We start from the raw sequence: 22,942 nt of genomic DNA, 5'->3' as shown, positions 1-22,942 counted from the left end.
GTGAACCATTGAAGCCACTAGAAATTACTGTAAGTAGTCAGTATTCAGCCTTGCTGTGATATCACCCTTGGGGATGTGCAGTAGTGTAATGGGTTACAACTCTCTTCCCTCTGATATGTCTTTATAATTGGAGATTTGACAGAGTAACTATTTCATAGTATATTTTTACTGCCATACTATTCTCACTTACAGCAGTTTATGAATGACATACTGTTCACGCAATCATGTCCACACTAACTTCAGCTCACAGACACTGGTTACACAGTTATTCCTGATTTGGACAAATAATCTAAAAAGTTATTTCCTTTTTTAAATTCAAAATACACTGTTCCAAATTCCATCTTGAAACCTGTTGAATTATTTATTCAAACTCAAACCAACCAGACCCAACACCACAGATCACGGCCCAGTAGAAATCAATAGCAGAACTCACACCGATTTCAGCTGGACAGGTTCAGGTCCACAGTATCTAGCACCACTGTTGAACATAAAGCGTATACTTAATACTGCTCCGTGAAAGATTAGTTAGGATTCAAGTCTGCTCTCCAGTCCTTCACCTACATAACAATCAGATTGCATCCATGCAGCAGAAAGCAGCAGACAATTTACTCTGCAAAACCACAAATAGAAACGTGAGGATGTTTTTCAATTAACATCCTAACGTGACAACTGCTAATGCCTTTACAATTACAGGAGATAGACAATATTGCAACTAGAGCTGATTATCAGAGATAAAGGACTACTCCCTAGAGTCTTGATACAGCTTCAGGGATTTATTTCCAGAATTGCATCTATTTAAGTGCACTGCTGCTATGATAGACTAGCAAAAAGGTCCTGGAGCTATGCAATGGTCTTTCCATCCACACAATTTCCTGTTCATCCTAACAACTCCAATTTTTCCTAAGAAGTTTAAATTATAGATTCATTTTTTATAATTTGAAGGAGCCTTCATCAAGGTGTAGAAGGCTTAAATTCCTGCTTTTCCTCACTTATTTCTCTGGGATTTAAAGCTGGGTCTGCCAGTGACCTTAAATCAAATCACAGCTATCCTACAGTGAGGTGCTGCTCTGCCTGTTGTTTTGACTGGACATTGCAGGTAAGCCTCCAAACATCCCTCCAAAGCTTCCAAAAGATCCTGAAAAATCACCACTTATGATTTAAGTGCACAGCCCTTTTAATGATATTCTTTTGTTCCAGCAAGGTTCCGCATTTGTCTTTTCTCCAGAAAACATTCACAGCAGATCTTGGTCTCCTCCTGCCTTTTCCAGAAGTTGATATCAAGACATTTTCACAAAACACATGTCCCATTTTTTGTCAAGATCCCAATTTTTGCTGTTGTAACTACGGATGCATCAAAGATACACTGAAAGAGGGAGAGAAGAGACAAAGATCATTTCTTAACAGAGTTTACTTTGTTTAGAACAAAGAAAAGCAACATTGGTTGTATCAATCATGCTAATGACCTGCAAAGAGAGATACAAAGAGTATTATAGTTTCACATTGCCTAGAAATTCCTCTCTCTCATTGATACTGAGTTTTGTTGTCAAAAAGCAACACATATTGAGAAACAAAAACAGCTCACATCCAGTTCATTCTTTGTTGGGGTTGATTTGTCAACCGACAATATTTCTGATATTAGCCCAGCAAAGTACTTCCTTGTTTCAGTTCAGAAGTTTGTTAAACTGCCATCTGAATATATAACTTCAGAATGCACCAGATAGGGAATAGTGACAAGAAGGTGGTTTCTCATCTCAATATTTCTGTTTCATAACTACTCAGAGAGATTTAAGTTTCCACCATTTACTCCACCCTATTCCTAGTACTAAAAGCAGGGAAGAGGTGAGTCACTTTCATTCCCCTGCATCCCATCCTGAAATGTTTTTCTTAACTTCACCAATTCCTTAAATGAAGTACAGCTTTCCTTTTTTATTTATCAATACCCAATAAAACTTACTGAATATCAACACTTCATGTTTGTGAAACGTAATGGAAATTTATAGGCCTTTGGGAAGGGTTGGCGAAAACAGAGAGGCTCAGAAGGCTGTTCAACATTTCTATAAATTGTGATTGCACCAGGCCAAACTATTTAACAATTTCCCTTTTACATGATATTCTGAGGTTCTGGAGATACCTCATTACTTGACGCAAGGCAAGGGACATTTAAACACAAAAAATAATTTGTTTCAATGAATACTAGTGCATGTTTTACTAAAGCATTTCTGTTCCTGCAGACCACTTTTGAGAAAAATGACCAAGAACTGGTTTTTTATAGTCATAACCCACTCAGGTACAAACTTCCCTCCTCCTTCCAGCCCTATAGGGCTACCATAAGGTCTCTAGTTCATGTTAGCCTAACATCTGGTATTACACGTGCTCCTGCACCGCACAACTCCTGCCCCTGCTTCACCACACACGCATTAGATCAGTGATGCTGGGGAAGACAGTGGGGAACTGAGCCAACCGTTAGGCTAGGAAAAGCACCACATCCAGGAACACTGACAGGGTTTTGACATATTTTCTGAACAAGGTTTTAGTATTATGTGCTAATTTGTTAGGACTGCTGCACCACTTTTTCTCTGCATTTCCTCCCAAACCCTCTCAGCCTTAAATGAAAAGGATCCTCCCTATTTGATGGCAGAGAATTGCCCACAGCTGGCACTTTCTAGATATTCATGGAATGGTTTTCTCTCTCATACCTCAGTAAATCTCAAAAACTAAAGTGAATTCATAGAAACACCTCATGTGACATAATACAGCGTGACTGATGAAACACTGCATGCTGCAGTACAACCCAACAGCTAGTGTTCTGAAAACAGCCCTGAAATGAATCTCTCCACTCTGAAAGAAAAATAAACAAACCCCCCCCACTTGTTTCTCCTTACTTGTCTATTTTTGGATTCTTAGTAAATTGGATTAATAACTACCAGGCCCCCAAAATGGTGAACTGGTATCTAAAATGAAGATGAAGCAGAATATGCTGCCAATACAGACAAGAAACATGTGTGGGTTTTTTGGGAAGTATGGGTGGGTTTGCTTGGGTTTGGGTTTTGGTGTTATGGGGGTTTGCGGGTTGTTTTGTTTGTTTGTTTTTTGTTTTGGTGGGGTTTTTTTTGTCCCGTCCACCCCCCATTTCTTTTGTAGTTGGGACAAACCTGCAGTACATGGACCACCCCTAACATTTTGAGAACATTCAGATTTTGAGTGAGGCCCAGGGTCATCTTAATTTTCAAAGAGATGCAGAACATTCCCAAATGAAAAATATTTATTTTAAGTCACACAAAGATAAAACAGTTTTAAAGATTGACCTGATTTCTTCTTAGACTTGTTAGCATGTATATGTTTTTCCAATCTCCAAGACTGGGACAATAGAAAGCAATCAACTCAGCTCCACTTCTATGTACAGTAGGTTTCACCTTTAGATATTCAGTAAAGTAATATATGGCCTGCAAGTAACACAAAGTAATCTAATCCTTGTTAAAAATATTTTGCATGAGAATGTATTTTTAAATATCAAGGAAATAATTCTGTTGATCACGAGATGAACGTATATTGTCTTCTAATCTCTAGATTATATGTAAATTTGAAACAATCACTAATACAAAAAAGAAAAAAGAAAGAAATTAAAATCTCCAAATATGAATATGTTAGATTTTATTGACGGGGTAAATTTGAGAACAATTATCAAAATTCATGCACATTTCTGGACTAATTAAATACATGACTAAGTAGCTATTAAGGTTGATTTGACATGGTTAATTTAAGGTTTAAAAGGCAGCGGACACCTTGTGACACTAGCAAAAGCGTTGCATTGCAACTGAAGAGCAAAAATACTTAAACGGATTTACTCCTCTAACAAGATTTGCCTTAGATCTAACAGACAAACAGGTTCTTCATAGATAGCAAGTTGACAAACTTTACTCAGTGTCTGTGAGGAACAACCACGAACATAGCACTGAAGCCTATTTCTGTACCGTAAGACATTTTGTTGCATCTTTCCAAGTGATTGAGCTATATTTTCATCTTCCATCCCTTCTTTTCCCCATGCCACCCTTTCCTTCAGGCCCTGTCCTGATAACAGAGCAAGCCCAGCACATTTACGTATTTGATTTGAGGGATGCTTATGTTTTTCAAGTTCAAACTTCCCTTTACTTTCAGTTGATTTCAATGTACCTTGCATCAGGGCTGTGAGAAGCCTCACAAAATTAAAACCCTGGATCAGCTCAGTGTAGTGGGATGCATTGGTAAAGCTCATACATACTTGCAAAACAATCACCAGAACCACTAATTTTCAGCTTAGAGATTCATCAGTCTGTTTATGCATCTAAGAGAAAGTTGGTATCTGGTTTTGGGGGCAGCATTTGGTGCCAAAAAGGAAATTTGCTTCCTTCCAAGTATAACTGGGGGGGAGGAGGGATGCATAAGGAAACATGGACTATTTTCTAACAGAACACTTTCACAGGCTCAGTGTTTCCAGCTTTCAAGATAAACCTCTCGACTTTGCTTTGACATTAATTTCTGATAAATGCCTCAGGTTTACCTTGGCATTTAACAAAGCAGCAGGAGACCATTATCCTGTGACAACGCTCTATTCCACTGATACTATCTCTTAATTGGAGAAAATTTCTCTTCATCTGAAAATGTTTGGCAAGGTTCCCCATAAAAAACTATGGTATATCTAAGTTGTAAGCTTTAATAAGATAGGGAATAAAATACCCAGAGCAGATGTAAATCAAATCTTTCCTATCAAGTTGCAGAAAACAAGCCCATTGTTGCAGACACCACTGTGAACCCCAGCTTTTAATTATTTATACAAACTACTTACATGATGGGATACTTGGAAGGATGGTCAGTGCTATAGATAATAATGCAGCTCATTTGTTTGTAAAACAAAGCAAACGGGAACTAACATCAGTTGTCAGAACAGCAGAAATTATTTTAATTGCTTTTGCACATAAGTGACATCAGTAGCCTGCCTGTCATAAACAGAAGGAGACACACAACTTGGAGGGAAAAAATAGAACCAGAACAGCTGACTTAGATTTGCAAGAGATTTATTCTCTAGCTCCCAGGTTCTGTCATTAATCTGCTTTACTTCTACTTGGTTCTCAGCTAAGAACTTGATAACGTTCTTACTTCTGCACTCATAGTAGGCCCACAAAAGCTAATTGCCCTGTCAATATGGTTAAGTTCAGAGCCAGTGCGGGTATCTCTGCCCATACAACTGCTGCTGTACTACGTAGGTATGCTTTAAGTCTGCGTTTATAAGACTGATACCTCCTTTTCTTGATTGCACTGCTACTTCTACCCTCCTGCTCAAATGGGTGATCCATATGTAAATTGGTTATTAACCAATATAATATCTTGTACAATATTAACATTTTGCTTATTCCATCCTAATATTTCATTGTCTCACTTCTGTATTTTGGAATCACCTTGTGATTGCTGCTATATGTGGTCTTTCTCCACTGCTGCTGCCTGCCGAGCAGGAGCCCCTTATATATAACAGCTTGAAAGGCACTCGCGCTATTCAGTTCTCAGTCTTTCTACTGAAGTTTATAGTCATCTTATTCTACCTGCTTAAAATTATGATCCCTCTTGGTGCTGATGATGCTTTCTCAGACATGCCTCATCTACAAATCTCATAATCAAGCCCACTTTTTTTTCCCCCACCCCAAAAAATCACTAACGAAAATACTAAATACATTAGTTTTTAAACATCAAACACATCAGCATACTCCATTAGTGACTCCCTTACACAAAAATTCCATGCTATTGTCCCTTACTCACCATCCATTTCTTCTGCTAATCCCAATCTTCTACAGGTTAACTAACCATTTCCCAAGTAGTAACATATCAAATGCTTTGCTGAAGTCCAGAAAATTAGATCTACTGCCTCTCTATTGTCTAGATTATAGTTTATCTTCAAGAGCAGTCTCCCTCATTCCTTTTAGGGAATGTGATTTTATCAGTGCTCATAAGGAAAGCAAGGCTTTACATCTATGTTATCCCCCTTCCATAATGAAAATCAATGTACTTCAAGAAGTATGGCTGATAATTATGCACCTGCTGATCAAGAATTGTATCAACAGTCACATCAAAGCCTGGGCTGGGTTTTAGTTTAATATATTAGAGTTTTACTCTTCATTTCCCAAAGTCCAGGCCAAATTTCAGTCTGGGGAAGAAAAAAAGGCACAATTATTAATAAAATTGATTCTTTTCCTGTCTTGTTTTCTTTTTTGATGAATCTTTGAACTTCACTCAGAGGTGGAAGGATTTTTAATAGACAAACATGCAAAGGGTAGTTGAGAATACATGCATAAATCTCTCAAGGACAACTGGCCTTGACCCAAGGACAATATTCTGATGTGAACTGATGATACCTTTTGCTCGTGCTGTGTGCCAAGTTGCACAAACCATCTACATAAAATCAGCTTCTAGTTCCCAAAACTGGCCCCATTTGTTAGGCTTGCATGAATCAATAGGAAAAATTCTGCCATTCTCTTCTATTGCAGCAACAAGCCCCCTGCTCATTTCTTTCTATCATCAACTACACCTCCCACTGAGAATGATAAGGAGGAATGTGAGGCACTACAAAAGCTGCACAGCTGTGTGTGCACACTGCAGCTCCCCTCTTATTTTGTACGGGAAAGCAATTCGATACATGGCCCCACATGCAAAAGCAGTGACACTGATAATGTAATAGGTTATTCTGTTTCTTCTGATGTCAGGGACAAGTAGTATATAAATGGAAGTGAATACAGGAATGCAAATATGGAAAAGGAAGTTTCCTACAACTTTCAGGGAATACAGGTCTTAAAGTAAGAGATCTGCCAGGATTAATGGTTTTTTTTAAATAGCATGGAGTGGCTATGTGAACCTACCAATGTCTCTACGCATACTGCGCTTCCTTACCGTCTCCCCTTGGAGAGATGGTAAATAACTGTCTTAGTAAAAAAAGTGGTCAATGTTCTGTCCTCCTGTCTCATCTTCCCTTGGCCCTCCAATCTCATCCTCTCTAAATAGAGTTCCTCCTTACAAACAAGACCATTAAAAAGCTTTGAGCCAGTTGCTCATCTGGTATCTCAATGGATTAGACTGTAAAACAGGGAGGGGATGATGAATATCTTGCTTCCATTTGCTGCTAAATTCAGTTAGTACTACTCTCTGTTGGCCATATTTTACAATATAATATTTGGTAATATCCATACCACTTTAGAGTGTACAATACTGTTAGCCTAAGAGAGCCATGGACATGTTATTTTATAATGAATGAACTGTATTCATAGCCAGAGTCTCAGAGATGCAATTTTTCTATTTCAGCTACATTTAACAATCTCGTTTAGTAGTATTCGTATTTCAAGACTGCTAAAAATGAAAACTATGCTTTGCTTACAGGAATTAGCAATTTTTGTGTTTTGTTTTATTTTTGGGGGGGGTTTGGTTTGGTTTATTTGTTTGTGGTTTTTTTGTGGGGGAGATTCTTTGGAATCTCTAACCCCCAAACCACTTCATTGTCTGTCAATTTATAAGCATTTAAGTTTGTGATATTACCAATGCTGAGGAGCACAACTTAAACATAAACAATATAAATCCACGTTGCCTCTGCGGGCATATGCAGCACAAACATCTTATCTAGACCAAAGTTTGTCGACTTAGCACATTGTACTTGATGCTGTGTGTCACCTGTCTCTTGTTTGTCTATAGATTAGCACAAAAATGTCATTGCAAACTAAGTGAATAGGGCACAGACTAAGCACCTGCCACTTTTAAAACTCTTTAGAAGACTCTCTTGTTTATTTTGTAAGCACCCAGGGGTGCAGTTAAATAACTGCATTGAAACAAACAATACTGGTGATTATTAAGCAGGCTTTTCACATGAAAATTCACTTCAGAAAAAAAATGTTTTGCAGATGTAGAGAAGAAAACTGTATCACTAAGAACCACTCCAAATACTTTGGTGGACCAAAACACCTTTATTTTTCTCTTGGCGATCTGCCAAGTTCGCTGTCGGTTTGAAAAGAATTCTATAGCTGGAGGCTAAAGCAGAAACTGCAATGATTTAAAAGAGAATTGGCTACAGTAAGAATGATAATGCACCGTATCGTTAAAATGCAACTGGCATCTTAGCCTCCCTACAGCTCTTGAAAATGTGCTTACTCCTTAACTATTTACCAAGAAAGAAGCAGAAACAATTGAAATCACACAATATAGAAAAATGTTTAAAGAACTTAGAAAAGAAGTACATGCAGAATAATTTGCTGGTAGGGCTGTTAAAATAACGATGCATCATACATGGCCAGATTACAAAGAAAAGCATATGGAAATATATAGCTAAAATTAGTACTATATTCATTTATCTCAATTAAACATATAGCAAATGAATTAATAATGAAGGTCCACTTACAGTTCGAAAATTAAAGCTTTATTTGCAGCTTGCGGATTAAACATTTAAGTGTTGTAGGCCTGATAATATTCACATTTTAATGCTTGGAGGATCATCAACTGCTTTCTAAACTGCTTGGGAAATTAGATTTAGAAAGTCTTTGCATCAGAGCCTTGTATAGTGGTTTCCTCTGGAAGGCTGTTTTGCAGGACTAAGACTATTACAGAAAATAGTTATAGTTTCACAGTGAAGGAAGAGTTCAGAAAGGCCTTCAGCAGTTTCAGATAACAGAATTTGTTATTTAGATGTTGCTTACTCTAACAAGATAATAATATGCAGGCTTGAGTCAGAAAACTGTGCAACTGTGTTTTTCAGGTTCACAGGGAAGAATTTATTTACAACTAGATGTTTAACTTGCAAACTCTGTTGGTAAGATTTCTCTTACAAAATTCAGTTTGACAGATTTCATTTGTTCAGTCGTTGTGTCCGGTTTTACAATTAAATAGAGCTGCTTCACTCAGCATTTAAGTGACATCAGGTGCCATAGCAACATGATTACAAGTTTCCATCAATTTGTAGAGCTGAGTAAATAATTATCAGTGAATAATTAACTAAACAAAATTAGCCTCTTTTTCTGCTTCCAGCATGTCCACAAGCAGATTGTATTTTCTCAAATGTATTCCTTATTTAAACCACATGGAAACACTCCAGACCCCACAGAACCAGATCTTCAATATGCTATAACTCCATATGAGGTAGATGACTAGCTAAAAAGAGATATGCAGGACTTCCTATGGAAAGTGCAAAACAAACAGAGGTGGGGGGGGCGGGGGGGGGGAGTACTACTGAAGAGAGAATTGTGACTTAAATATTTAAGTACATCAACATCCTTTTTTTTCATCCAGGTCTAAATATATAGGCCTCCTAACACCATATAACTGTTAACTATAAAAAAAAAAATTGACTGTGCAGAGCACTTTAATCAGAAGTCACCAAACAAGGATTTTCAGAGAAGGCTCATGGCTAGAGCTCTCATGTCCAATGGAATAATACTGGCACCCAGATGATTAACTCAAAAATCCCCCTCCCAATAGAAAGGAGAGTATGCATCATAGTTCTTGCCTGATCTTGCAAGATCATTCCCCCAAATCAGCTAGACCATATTTCTAACACTACAGCCCCAGAAAGCTACCACTTTCTTTGTCATAGGACCACCAATAAGAAGTCTGGCCTGGTAGTAAAACATTTATCATATCACAAATCCAAGGCCAGAAGAGGATCTTGAACTTTTAGTGACAGCTACAAGCCTGAAACTATCAGTCTGCAACCCTCTTGTAGGAAGTCAAGTATCCCTAAATTAGGAACACAGCATTACTTTACAGAAGCAGTCCTGCAGGACAGGAAGAGGCTGAATGTTTTAGACCTGTCAACTGCATTCACCAGTTCTTGTTTCTTACAAGCATTTCACTTGGGCACTAGAAGGCAGTGAGACAGCACAGAAGAGACAAGAGACCATTGCCTTTCTTTACAAGAAATGTACTAGTCACAGAGTGAAGGGAACACAAATCAGTAGGATGTTTTCCTTCCCTATCCTTATCAACAAAGATGCAACAACGAATTTTTTTAAAATTAGGATTTTTTTTTGGCAGAGGGAAAAAAAGTAAAGCTACACAAAAAAGGGTTACAAATTCTTCATTCTAAGTAAAAAATTATTCTCATTATAGCATGTAATAGTAGTCATAGGTATACTTTAGCACAAAAGGGAGCAAACACTGTAGTTGGACAAATTTCATTGTTAAGTCCAGCAAATCTAAGAACAAGGTTGAACTTTCTGTGTTGTTTGCAGGCTTATGTATTACACCAAAACTGTTTCCACAGAAGCTGAGTGGCTGTTGGGGAACCTTCCTCAGCTGAAGCAGCAGAGCTGCACTTTGAAATTAGAAGAAAATAGTTCACAGTCTTGCCACGAGACACTCCTTACAACCTTGACCATGTCTCTTACAGCTGGGAATGCATTTGGTATCTCTCTTACTCATCTCTTCCAGGCTGATTAGAAAGCAAGAAAACCTGAAACTTTTGTGTACCTGGGTTGCAAGTTAGTTGGCACCATATGAAGTTGTCCTTTAGAAGGGGTGGGTATTTTTTAATTAAAAAAAAAAAGTGGCTCCAGACAGTAACAAACAGCACAGCGTGTAAAGCCTAGGACCAAGTTTTCTAAAGCTATGGAAGACACATTCCAGCGGTAACCTGTCAGCCCCACGTAAATAAATATTTCTTAGCCCTTTCTTGCGATGGATCCACTAGTTGCCATTCCATCAAAGGGATCCCAGCACAGCTTCCATTGTCAAAGTGTTGCCTCACAATCTTTGGTAGATACCAGCTACCACAGTCACTAGGAACTAGGGATGTGCTGGGATTCCTATTTTGCATAACTGACACAGAGACTGACCAACTCCTCCAAGGGCAGAAGCCGCTCATGGCAAAAGTAAGGAATTATATCTGCATTTCTGAAGACTTCACTTGCTCCCCAAGAAACATGGTTTTCTTTTTAAACCCTTAAATTTCTTTATTAATGGAAAAATGCCAATATCAAACTGTAAACAGATTTGGTTTCACAGATTTCCTGTATCTCTCTCCAGAATCCAATACCAAACTGAGTGTATATTGATATGTATGAAAAATATGAAGTGATAAAACATCCACTAGGATTTAATTAGTTTTTACCCACTTCTGAAAAAAAAAATAAAAAACGCTGAGACCTTGAGTCAGTTGCTAATGTCACTAAGATGATTCACCTTCCAAGAGACTTTTACACCACTAATGGTGCTAAATTCAGTCCTCTGAGATCTGACAGGAAAAACTGGAAATGGTGACTTTCTCCTACCCTCATCATTATCCCAAAAGGTAACACTAGGCCCAATTTTCTTACCTAAGGACCCCTCCACATTGATAACTTACAGACGTTTGTCTACCTAAACTTTACAGCATGTTTAAGCCAGAAGAGACCGCAAAACGTTTTGCTGATGGTACACCATCTCCTCTATATTAAGCCTGGTTTCTACCATGTGACTGCTTTCATGTAGTCTGGCAGATAGACTTGAATGAATATTAACTCTCACTCACTCATTCAGGACAAGATAGCAGCTGTTTGCCAGATGAAACACATAAAAGCACGCAATGGCAACAACAGCCCTTTCACCATGTCGTAACAAGGTCTTCTACAATCCAGTTCAGCTCCTGCAGCACACTGTGATGTTCCTTTCTTCCTGTACCTGGATCAGAGTCTTCAGACAGGTTTCCCTAACAAACCCTATAATGACTTTTTTTTTTTTTTTTTTTTTTTTAGAAAAAACATGTGTCACCTGGGGACTTTCTCCATAGGCCTGCACCTGGAGCTCGCCCCAGGGCACGTGTACACAGCTTGGGAGTGGATCAAGGCAGTACTAACCTGCCTTCTAAAGCATCTGCACTCTTCCTGATTTTTTTCTGTGGTTAAATGAATGAAAACACTTCTCCTGTGTCCTAGCAACCCAGGAACCAGATATCAGAGAGATCTAAGTCTTTGTAACAAGCTGAGATCCACACAGAAACATTTGCTTGCTACTGCTCCAGAAGTACAGGCATTGTCCTGTTTATGGTGCAAAGCTACATCTAGCAGTCATTTCTACCAAAGCAGTGCTCTCTGTTCAGCAACCCAGCAGAACACTAAAACTGAAGATCTCCAGGGAAAGATCCACTCACTCAAATTAATGTATTATTTACTTATCCCTTTTTTTTTTTTTCTCTCCCCACAAGAAACCTACCGTTGCATGTAATGCCTCTTTATGCTTTTATGATTTAATGCCTTGTTACTACAGCAATTAGATATCAAATGGAAAACAGTAAGCAAATATAAGTGTAACAGTCAAATGTTACAAGTGTCAATGACGTTTTCCACAAAATAAAACTACATGCTATTTAGTTACCTTAGTTTCTGACACACAGCCTCAACCTAAATGAGGTTTTTATGGAAGTTCAGAACACATTTATCACACTAGATGTCACAAACCCTTTCACTGTAATAGAGAAGCATGATTAAGGGATAAGCACATGATTCAGAAGACTTCAGGTTTTCACGTCTGATACAGATTCAACTTTTAAGGAAAGGAGACCTGATTTCAGCTGATACAGGTTAGAGTCAGCTCCTTGATTTAAGTGGGCTTTGGATTGAGTCACCCTCTTCTGCACTAGAGGAAAATAAGACTTTAGGTTTCTCAAGAAAGTGATATCTCTCAACTGATATGATCATGTAATACTCAAATAAATATATTGGTTCTTTTGTCAAAAGGAACACCACAAATAAGACTAAAGATTTACTGGGCTGCACACAGTAGAACAAAGGAACCAGTACCCCAAAAGAGTTAATGGTAAAAAGCATATAAGAAAAGAAAGCTTTGTTTCCTACAGTTCACAAACAGCAAGCCAAAGCACAGAAACTGGGGGGGGGCTGCTCTCTTCATAAGTTCTTAACCTTGGGACCTTAAGCACATGCTCTGAACACAGTTGCTTACGTTATGTGTCTTGCTGCAAATTCTATGCGCATCCTCAAGAAAAATCTACAGTTATTTTTATTGATCATTCATAGTATTGGTATTTAATAGTTTTAGATTCCATTGTAACAGAGGATCACCAGAGCCTGATAGCAACAGAAATACCTAATGCCATCAGAAATGACCATTCTAATATAATTTGGCCTGTTTCCAAGTAGCCCCCTTAGAAATCATTTAGAATGTTATTCTGAAAAGTAACCTGACCCACTTCCTTGCAAAAAATCACAGTGATGTGAAGTTAGAGGTTTGACAGGTTAAACTGTGATATTTTCATTCTGTGTGCTCTGCAACAAATATTAAGAATCATTTCAAAACAGAAAATAAGTTCTGGGATATTGTATCTTTTTAGATGTCTATGGGGAATACACCTATGATAAATCTAACTGGATTTTACCACAGCTCCTCATAGCACGCCTGAAACCACTTTCACCAGTAATAAAAAAAAAAAGAGTACACTTTAGAAAGACAGCTTAACTATGAGCATATTGGCCAGTATAACATCTGAAATCTAAATGTGTCATTGTAGATTGAGTCATTTTATATCTCCACTTAGGTGTTAAAAAACAGTACATACAAACACTCAAGTGTGGGAACTGAAGGGGGGGAGGTGGGCTGGGAGAAGCAGCAACACACTTGGAATAAGCCACAATGATTCAGAAACACAACCTGACTTCTCCGTTCAGTTCTTACTGGCATCAGAAAAAAAGGTAGATTTGGGCAGGCTAAGAGGAGGACTTTTTCATCTTTAGGCATCTGAAAATATTTGAAAGATGTTTTCTGTCATCTGGAAGAATTATAAAAAAGCAGGTAGAAAAACAAACAGATAATAGCAGCAGATCTTTGTTATCTGTTAAGCATGTATTTCCATTTAATTAAATGTCAGAGAAAGGAAACTTTGCTGGCTAGAAAGCAGAGTCAGGAATGTATGGCTTTGACACAGACTTTCTGAACATTTGACAAGTCCCTTAACCTTTCTCAGTCTCGATTTACCCATTCATGAAGTAGATCCAGTGACATTTAGCTGTGTAACAGGAGTGGCTTACTTGATATTCATTAAAGACTCCAAGATCTGTAAACGGTAGATGGTAAAGCATTGTAAGGTTTCTCAACACCTTCCCTTCAAGTCCTCCTCTTACTGGAAAAGATGACCAAAAAAACCCACCAAGCAGATATTGCTGTATCTCCGAAGTAAAAGGAGAAGTGTAGGTCTTCGGATGATGTAAGCTTTACAGGACATCTGGGCAAAGACACTGATGAACAAGTTCCTTTCCATTCCAGCCCACTCCCCCCTTTTCAGGGCACATTAGGTTTTCCTCAAATAATTCCACAAGGCATTTTCCTTATTCACTGGACCAACACGGTTCAGTAGACAAATGTAGTTTGTCATTTCTGCAGGATTCTTGTTTATATCCTTTGGAAAAAATTGTTCTATTCGTCTTTGGTGCGAGTTATTTTTTCCTCTACCTTTTTGACTTCTAGTCTACATAATGAACTACTAGACTCCTGGGAATAAAGATTAAAGCCCTCTTAACTCCCCAGGAATTCAAAGCGAGGACTGGTTCATGTATACATATACCATTCAACGCCGTGAGCACCTCACAATGACAACTACATTTGCCTCATAATCAAGAAATATAAGTATTAAATTCTAAAAATAGCCCATACCAGCTCATCTGTGTGCATGATCTGCGCTCTGGACCAGAGAAAAATCATTGTATGATAGAAGTGAAAACCTAAAACTGTGTTGTCTGAAGTGGCAGGTTCTCAACCAGCAAGCATCCTTCCCTCTCAGGGCCCTGTGTTGCACTGATTATTTGACACTTTTACTCATCCTGCTTTCTAGCTGCTCCTGCTTCAAATACTTATGAAGCCTGTCCTGGCGAGAGGATTATGCATTCTATAGTCCCCTGTTTTTTCTTGATTTGCCAAGACCCAATGCTGTGCACTTGATATATATATACCTTATACCAGGATATGGGCACACTCAAAATGTAGCCTGGAAGAGCACCCGCTTCCTCAGAGATCCCATGGGGTTTTTACCTGGAGCATTATACGTCTCAGATTGAATAATGCCTTCTTATTTGGCTGATCTGACTCTTTTCCAGCATTCAGTTTCAAATCTTCTGGTTTTTAAAAACAAGCCACTAGACCAAAATTACATGTTATTTTCATTTTTGCTATCCTCTCTAGTGGACTTCTACAATTCTTCCCGTGATTTCTGCGCCACTTGAGCACAAAGGCTTGGAGGAAAGCTTGCCGAAATCTACACACCTTTAGGGATCTCAGTGTAGCTTTGAGGATAACGGGGTCACCACTAAAGAATCCATCAGCCTCATTTTCCACTCAGTTACATTGGGACAAAGCAAGGTAGCCCCACTAAATTCACTATGTACCAGTGTTTGCTGCCAACTACTGTCACTTAATTGCTTTTTTTTTCCTAGAAGAAATAAAGCTGTTCATTCAGCAAAAATTCACTGGAAAAAGAGAAATACAGTCTTATTCCACTGAGTCAGATGGAGATCAAAATATAAAGCACCATACTTCAATTTACTTCAAATGTTATAGTTAAATACATTTATATAATAAATTTTTATTTATTTTTTTAATAACCACTAACCATCCAGACCTCTCTTCTGCCACTTCAGTTTGGTTCCCCATTATATTCATAGAATATTCCTAGAATCAGCGCAAGATCTGCTCAGACATCACTGTAGCTCTTAGAAAACTGCTGTCACCAGCGTACCCAAGCAGCATATGCATTTTTCATGTTATGCATAAAAGCATGCCTTCGTAGAAGAGATCAACATGCAGCAAAAAGTGTTAAAAAGAATCAGGGAACATCACTTGAGCAGATGAAGATGCATTCCAGTTTTTCTTTCTCTCTTTCAACCTTCCTTACCCCAAGACACGTATTCCAGATATATATAATGCAGAGCAGTTAACACAGACTGAGCGAGATTGACATGGCACTTATCTAAACGGATACTGAGATTCCGGGATACCTATTGCACTCTAGCTGATAGGAACTTCAGAAGCTCCAAGTCAAAACTGACTTCACAAAACCACAACAGCACATTTCACCTTTGCCAACAGACATTGTGTAAGGTAGTTTATAGTACTGTGCCAAGGGCATATCATCCAGACTTTTCTATTTCAGCCGAAAGAAACCCCACTATCTGATAAGCTAACATGATGAATGTTCCAAGGACTGCACAAATAAGCAGAAAATCCAAAAGTTTCTGAACTAAACTTCTCTGTTAAATTTCCCCTGAGTTAAAAATCATTTTGCACGTCTTACTAATGTGTGTGTATACATACACATTATCCTGCCTATTATGAATTCCCTGAAAATACTGAATATTCAGAACATAAGAGTTAACATTTTTAGTCAGTGTTAAATGCCAGCAAAAAAACCTCCACCCTGACACTCCTGTTAAGAAACAAAAAACCACCATTGTAGAAACTTATTTGTAAGACATGATCTTAAAAAACGCTATTATAAAGACAACTTTTCAAACATTCACTAAGTTTCATTAAAAAGTATTATGACTTCAGAAACCATAAAAAAATGGGAATGAGGCCTTGTATTGTCTATTCGTTTATCCTCATTTTTCCAGCAATTAAAGAACGTTAGACTCTATTGTCATAAATACCGTATAGATATATTGACACCACAAATCACACAAACAACTCGGGAGTCCAGTGTGACTTTTCACAGAAGGAGAATATGGAAGGAGAGCCCACTTATCACTCACTCATCTGAAAATCAATGAGAAGTATAAACCAATGCAAATTTATTTTTTTTAATCCAAACTTCTGATATAGAACTATTTAGGATCTCCTGAGTACCCTCCCCTTGCCTTCCTTTGGAGGACTACACGAAGCACACACAATTCAAGCATCATTATTTCTACAGTTACATTCTTTTGACAAAGGAAAAAGTCTTGATGACAAAATAGACAAGTCACTGGTTGGTAAAATACGAGTAATACGTTAAACAGATCAAGGCATGCACTGAATCAAATTCTAATTCCCTTTCATGCATTTCAGACAATGTTTTAAAATCAAGTTCAGTTTCTCTACATCATGGCCTTCTTGAACCTTAGTAATTACAGTACCTCTAAAAGTAATGAAGGGTGAACCACAAAAGATCTGTAGCTACAGCTCTGTTCACATAAGCATTAAAATTTGACATTTCTAGTCAGCAGTTCTGAATTCCTAGAGAATTTCTAGTTGGCTAGAAGTACAGTGATACATAGCATTTCTGTCAGCATTTTAAGTATTTTATGCTTTCATGCTAAATTGAGAAGTGGATGATGCTTTTTACCCAAAATTAGAAAGAAAGAGATTGAACTAGGATTTTACAAATTAAAAGAAAGAAAAATGTGCTTGGCAGAATATGATCTTATGCTTGTTACAAAAAAAAAAAAAAAAAAAAAAAAAAAGAGAAAAAGAGAGGCAGCCACCCCATTGGGCTTCCTTCTATTTGAACCAGCTCACTGCGGCCTACTTCAAATTTTGAGATCCATCATATCCCTTCATCAGCCTGGACTGACAATGAAAATCAAACACAGACTCTTAGAACTGACACCGTCTGTAAGACTTTCACATAAAAAAAAAAAAGAAAAAGAATAACCCACAGCTACTGCTTGTATACAAAAGACTTAGACAAACACATAGAAAACTAAGGAACAATGTCTGAGAGAAAAATTTACCATTTACTCATAAGAATACTACATATGATTTTGCAAGCCATGTAGCGTAGTTCTCAAAACTCAAAGACTTTATTCTGCAGGGGAAATCATTATGGTTATAGACTTATGAGAAAGTAAGGCTTGTAAACTGCTAAGAACTGCTAAGACCATTTATTTCTAAATCGAAAAGAGAAAGAAAAGCAAGCGCAAAACAAGAAACCAGAATCCAATATATTAAGTATTAAATATACAAATCTTCCCAAAAGCAGACAGAAAATCTGCCAAGTTTTTTTCCTATGCTTATTGAATTGAAAGTCAGCATAATCCAGCGTAGAAAGAAAAGCATTACAGGGACCAATATGTTTTTATAGCGAAAGACATGTTCACAGTGAAACGTGACAGTTTCAGATCAAATGCCATCTATCCCCAAAAACATGCTAAGTGATCATGTCAGCCCCTTCCTTTTTACTCTTTTCCTAGAACTCACTAGTGACAATTAAAGAGCTTAAGTAGAGACTTTAATTTGTTTTACAAGTGCCTTTTTTAATCAGTCTTAATGTTAAAAAGATGTATGCAAAAAGCTATCTTTTTAACTTCATAGTAATTGATATCTAATTTGCACTAGTGCAAGAACTTAATGTGATTCATGCTTATGACCTTCAGGCAGTCACTCAGAGAAAACCTGAGGCTTGTACTTACAAACAAGAAATTTATTTTGTATTAAGTGGACCAAATCCTGATTTCCTTAGAAGTGGTCAGGATTTTTCTTCCTCCATCCAGACTTAAAAAGAAATAATACATTTTCATTCTTGCATCTTTTAACAGAGTAAAAATAAATCACTAAATAGAAAACAAGTAGGCTTTAATTCCTCCATGTTTTCATAATTGTTCAAAGATGCAGACAGACTTCCACAGCTGTAAAGGCAAATTCTGTTCTCCATCACCCCTTACTGAGTGGTCCTTTGGCAGGCTGAGTGAATAAGCTCATCTGAGAGGAAGAATCCAACCCAACCCTCTCTGTTTCCTGAAGAGAAGTACCAAGATGAGAAATACCATGTGATAAAAGATAGTATACTACTCTGGACTGATGTGGTTTGAGTTTTGTGAACTGTAATACATTATGGTTGATTTTCTGATCAGTGTGAGCTCAATAGGTTATAGAAAATTAGCAGAGCACTAGAACAACTTCAAATATTGCATCAGCAGGTGCAAAACCTCCACCTGTTAACTTCCATTAAAACAACAGAAGTGAAGAAATTTTGAAGAAGTTACTCTACTGCGTTAACTATGCTACAAGATAAAACAAAACCAGATGTCATCTGTTTTTAACTCCAAATGAAATACTTTGATAGATTAGGAGTTCAGAATATCTGCTATTGCATGTCAAAAATACACAAGTTATCCCGGCATCTTGTTCACTTCACAATCTAGTTAGCATGCACCTGAAACTTGCTTAGCACTACAGTATTCCCAACATAGCAATTCATATTTGACATATTTTGACATGTGATGTACAAAAGCTTTTGCCACGTTGGAGCCTGTCTGTCAGCCTCCCCTGCTATTGTCCAAATCAAATAGCCCAAGTTAATGGAAGGGTTTCTTTTCCCTGTGTTGAATCAGGTAGTCAGCAACTGATCTGCTGAAGTATCCTCAAATTTTACAAACAAAAACCAAACCAAAAACACAACACCCAACAAAACCAAACCCCACTTCTAAATGCTGTATTCTCAACCAACAAAAGATTTTGTTCAAAATACCGTGTGTCACAGAAATACATATTATCAGAAAGAAAATGCCTTCTGAACTATAAACAGCATTATATTAGCTTGATAATGAAATATCAGAGGACAGGTTGATCACGCGCCAGCTTTGTCACACATTCTAAAAACACTCAATTCAACACTTCACTGCTAGAACTTCTGCCAAATTCGTCATGCCATTGAACAATTATTTATCTAAAGTCCAGAACAAACCTGAAAGTTCTTTTGAGAAATACAGTTTTACTGATTAACAGTATTAATAGTATTAGTCACACCAGTCAACGTTACTGACATATAATACTGTAATAGCAAGAAACAAAAAACCTTAAACTCAAAGATAGAGAATTCAGGAATATAGTACAGAACCTTAGAAGTTCAGCATATCACCCCTCAAAACACATTTAAAGGTTTTTTTTTTTTTTTTTTTTTTTTTTTTTTTTTTTACAGTCAATGAATTTTCACAAGTCTTAACAGTCTATATGAAGTGTCAGTCAGGTAAAGACCGAGGATATGAATGTCAAATTGTTAACTTGTTACTAATTTCTAGAGAAAGAGTCCACAGAGCTACATTTAGAACAAACTTGAGAAATTTGCCAGTTTCCTGCATCAAAAGCTTCAGAAGATGACAGTACATGTTATCCTCACCTTAACTGTTAGGAATCTTATTGGTAACTTCAAGACCATAGAAACTAGCTACTTGTCACGCTACTGGTGAAAACACAACCAAAAAAGAACATTGTCCCTCCTATATCTCTACACCTCTGTCTGAAGAGAAAATGAAAAGTGAACTTGAAAACAAAGATGACATTATTATAGTCATGTGGATAATGAAGTCACTGTAGGTGCACCCTAGACGTAGCTTACATCATCACAGCAAACATCATACTCGCCAGAGATTTTCTGGGAAACAATAAAGCTATCCACAAACATTTGAGAAGACAAGACAACCAAGGCTCCAAGCAAGTTTTAAAATCCTTCAAATTCTCAAAGGAAAAAAAAAAAAAAGCCAAAAAGTTTTCCTGATGTTAAACATTTCAGAGTTCAAATAATTTTACTACACTTAACAATTATTAAACTACTATGCTGATTTTTTTTGCTTCAAAGAGATATTAAAAAAAATTATCTGCTTTATCTACATTTGCATCACCTCAGGCAAAGCGTGTAACAAGTCCACAAACTCTACTGCAGATCAAGCCACAGTTATTTTTAGATAACAACATACCACACAACATCAGAATGCAGAACTCATTGTATATAATTAATAGAAAATAGAAACTAAAAAGAAGAAAAAAACCCCCACATTTATAACCATACTTAACACAGCTACCAATAAACATTTGGTTTTAAATACTCTATATATATCCTTATAAATTAAAGAAATCCAATAGTTGATAAAAGTTACCTGTATCTTTCCCACCTCTATTAATGCACTGACACGCTGGAAGAAACTCAGTCCTGATGAGTTCTCTAATAACTTGTACAGCGGGCATTTGTACATAAGCCAACTCTTCAGCAAGTGTAAATCCATGGATGCTAGGCTTGCAAGGTCCTGATGGGGCTCTACCAGGAAGACCACACCACAGCTTCTACAGGAAATGATAGCATTGTGGGAAATCACTACTTCTTTGATCAGCTGGCAAAAAAAAAAAACAAAAAAAAAAAACCCACCACCAAAACTCAAACCAACCTAAAAAACTGCATGTGTCTCCCATCACCTGGAATACTGCAGTAGTCAGCACTGACAGCCTGACTGACTGAGGCTCATTACAGATTCTGCCCTTAATAACATACACCTGCAAGGGGAAAGGAGAGCAGGGAGCAAAGGAGATCTGACGCAGCTGTGGCCAACTCTTCAGCTGATGGTTCCACGCAGTAATCACCTCTGGTTTAGTGTTTGATCATAAATGCCACATGATTCAAACTTGCTGAAATTGGCTAAGATCAAAAAACCAGTCAATTTTTTTTCCAAGACCTTATTCCAATAGATCTTTATTCCAGGATCAGCTGATCAAATGGCTCTAACATGCTGAATCAGCTCCAGTCTGCAGCATAAAGCCCAACAGCTGTCACAAACACCTCACTGCTCAACGTGGGGGCTTCAAACAAGCAAGAGACTATGAGTTTATACGGGATGAAATGTGCACTGCAAGGTGAGCCAACAGCAAAGTCACTAACAATGAATATGGAACTTATTCTTATTTTCCTTCTGTGATATGACTAAAAGTTGCCATCAAACCCTAATTAGTTGGGAAACAAAAGTTATACTATGGTAGATACTCCTCACAGTAGTAACAACTTCTCTACCTCCCTGCAAGATAAGCATAGTTTCCAAACCCATGCTAAGCTAAACTTTTAGTGCTGCAGTAAAGCAACGGTGTCTAAGACACAATTAAAAAGCTTTTTAACCTTTTATTGCTTGTTTTTGTCCAAGTCCTTGTCAATTAAGCACAGGTACTGAGGGCTGACAGAAAGATTTAATGAAACATGTTCAATCACTTTCTTCTTTCTTTGGATATGTTCAATATAGAAAATGCGTAAAGTCACTCTTTGAAATTAACCTATTCCCCTGCAATCAAATGTTAGGTTACATTTAACAAATCACCCTTTGCTTCTAAGAGAGTAATCAATATTCATGGTTTTCTTCCCTGCCTTCTGCAACTACTGCCAGAAATCCATTTTATATAAACTGAAAAAACAGTCAGAAGTCCCTAACTCACGGACTTTATTTCTCCCTCACCACTGTAGTGACTCCTCCCCTGTGCTAACTCAATTGCTTATTTAAGTCAAGGTAAACATTTACAGGCTTCTCTGAGGTAAAATGTGGAGCAGGTGCTGGTTGCTGGCAGCTTCGCCCCTCAGGCTCTGCTCCCCTGCGCTGCCCAGGGTCTGGGGAGCCTCTCCCGCTCCAACCTCAAATAAACAGTTCTGGCTCCCGCACCGTCCCTCCCCAGCACCAGCTGACAGGACACGGGCCCTGCAGCGGGGCTTGCCCTGCTGCCATGGCTCCCTTCCCTCTGGGCCGCGGCCTGCACACGCTGAGGCAGACAGTGTCCGCCATTTTGCAGTGCTCCCTTCACGCTCGTCAGCCTGAGCCCAGCAGCCCACAAGTCTGCCCCACTACAAAATACCAGAGAATAACACAATTAGAGCAGCCTCGCAGCCTTTCAAACAACTAAATAAAAAATTTAAAACATTCTTCTCTCAGGGTGGGGTGTGCCCAGTGTGGCGTGCACAGCCCAGATGCTGGTGTGCCATGGCCTTACTTTGGAAAACCAGGTAGCGTTGTTCATGCAGGTTACTGACAGGATTTGTCTTCTTTTAGGTCAGCCAGGCTGAACAGTGTGCTCAGCATGCTGAGGTTTATCAAGTCAGCTATTGTAGCTGGACACGTTCCATTCTCTCCGTTAAGTCCATTTACATGAGTGCATTAACGTATTTCCAGGCATGCTGAGCATAAGCATCCAGCTCTTTTGCTGATTTCCATCCAATATTTTTATATAGTTTGCCCGCAAACCC

The 22,942-nt window shown here is 38.0% G+C and overlaps 1 long non-coding RNA gene across 1 annotated transcript in view; it reads right to left on the bottom strand.

Moving 5' to 3' along the window:
- Nucleotides 1-21,123, bottom strand: part of LOC128908792 (uncharacterized) — a 245,381-nt gene extending 224,258 nt beyond the window's left edge. Inside the window, exon 1 of the long non-coding RNA XR_008466099.1 lies at nucleotides 20,829-21,123. This is a non-coding gene — a long non-coding RNA (uncharacterized LOC128908792). The remainder of the gene's footprint in view (nucleotides 1-20,828) is intronic.
- Nucleotides 21,124-22,942: the final 1,819 nt, after the last annotated feature.

The sequence above is a fragment of the Rissa tridactyla genome, chromosome 4, assembly GCF_028500815.1.
Source record: "Rissa tridactyla isolate bRisTri1 chromosome 4, bRisTri1.patW.cur.20221130, whole genome shotgun sequence".
NCBI classification, from domain to species: domain Eukaryota; kingdom Metazoa; phylum Chordata; class Aves; order Charadriiformes; family Laridae; genus Rissa; species Rissa tridactyla.
The sequence above is the reverse complement of the archived record's forward strand: the minus strand, read 5'-3'. Positions and strand labels throughout refer to the sequence as shown.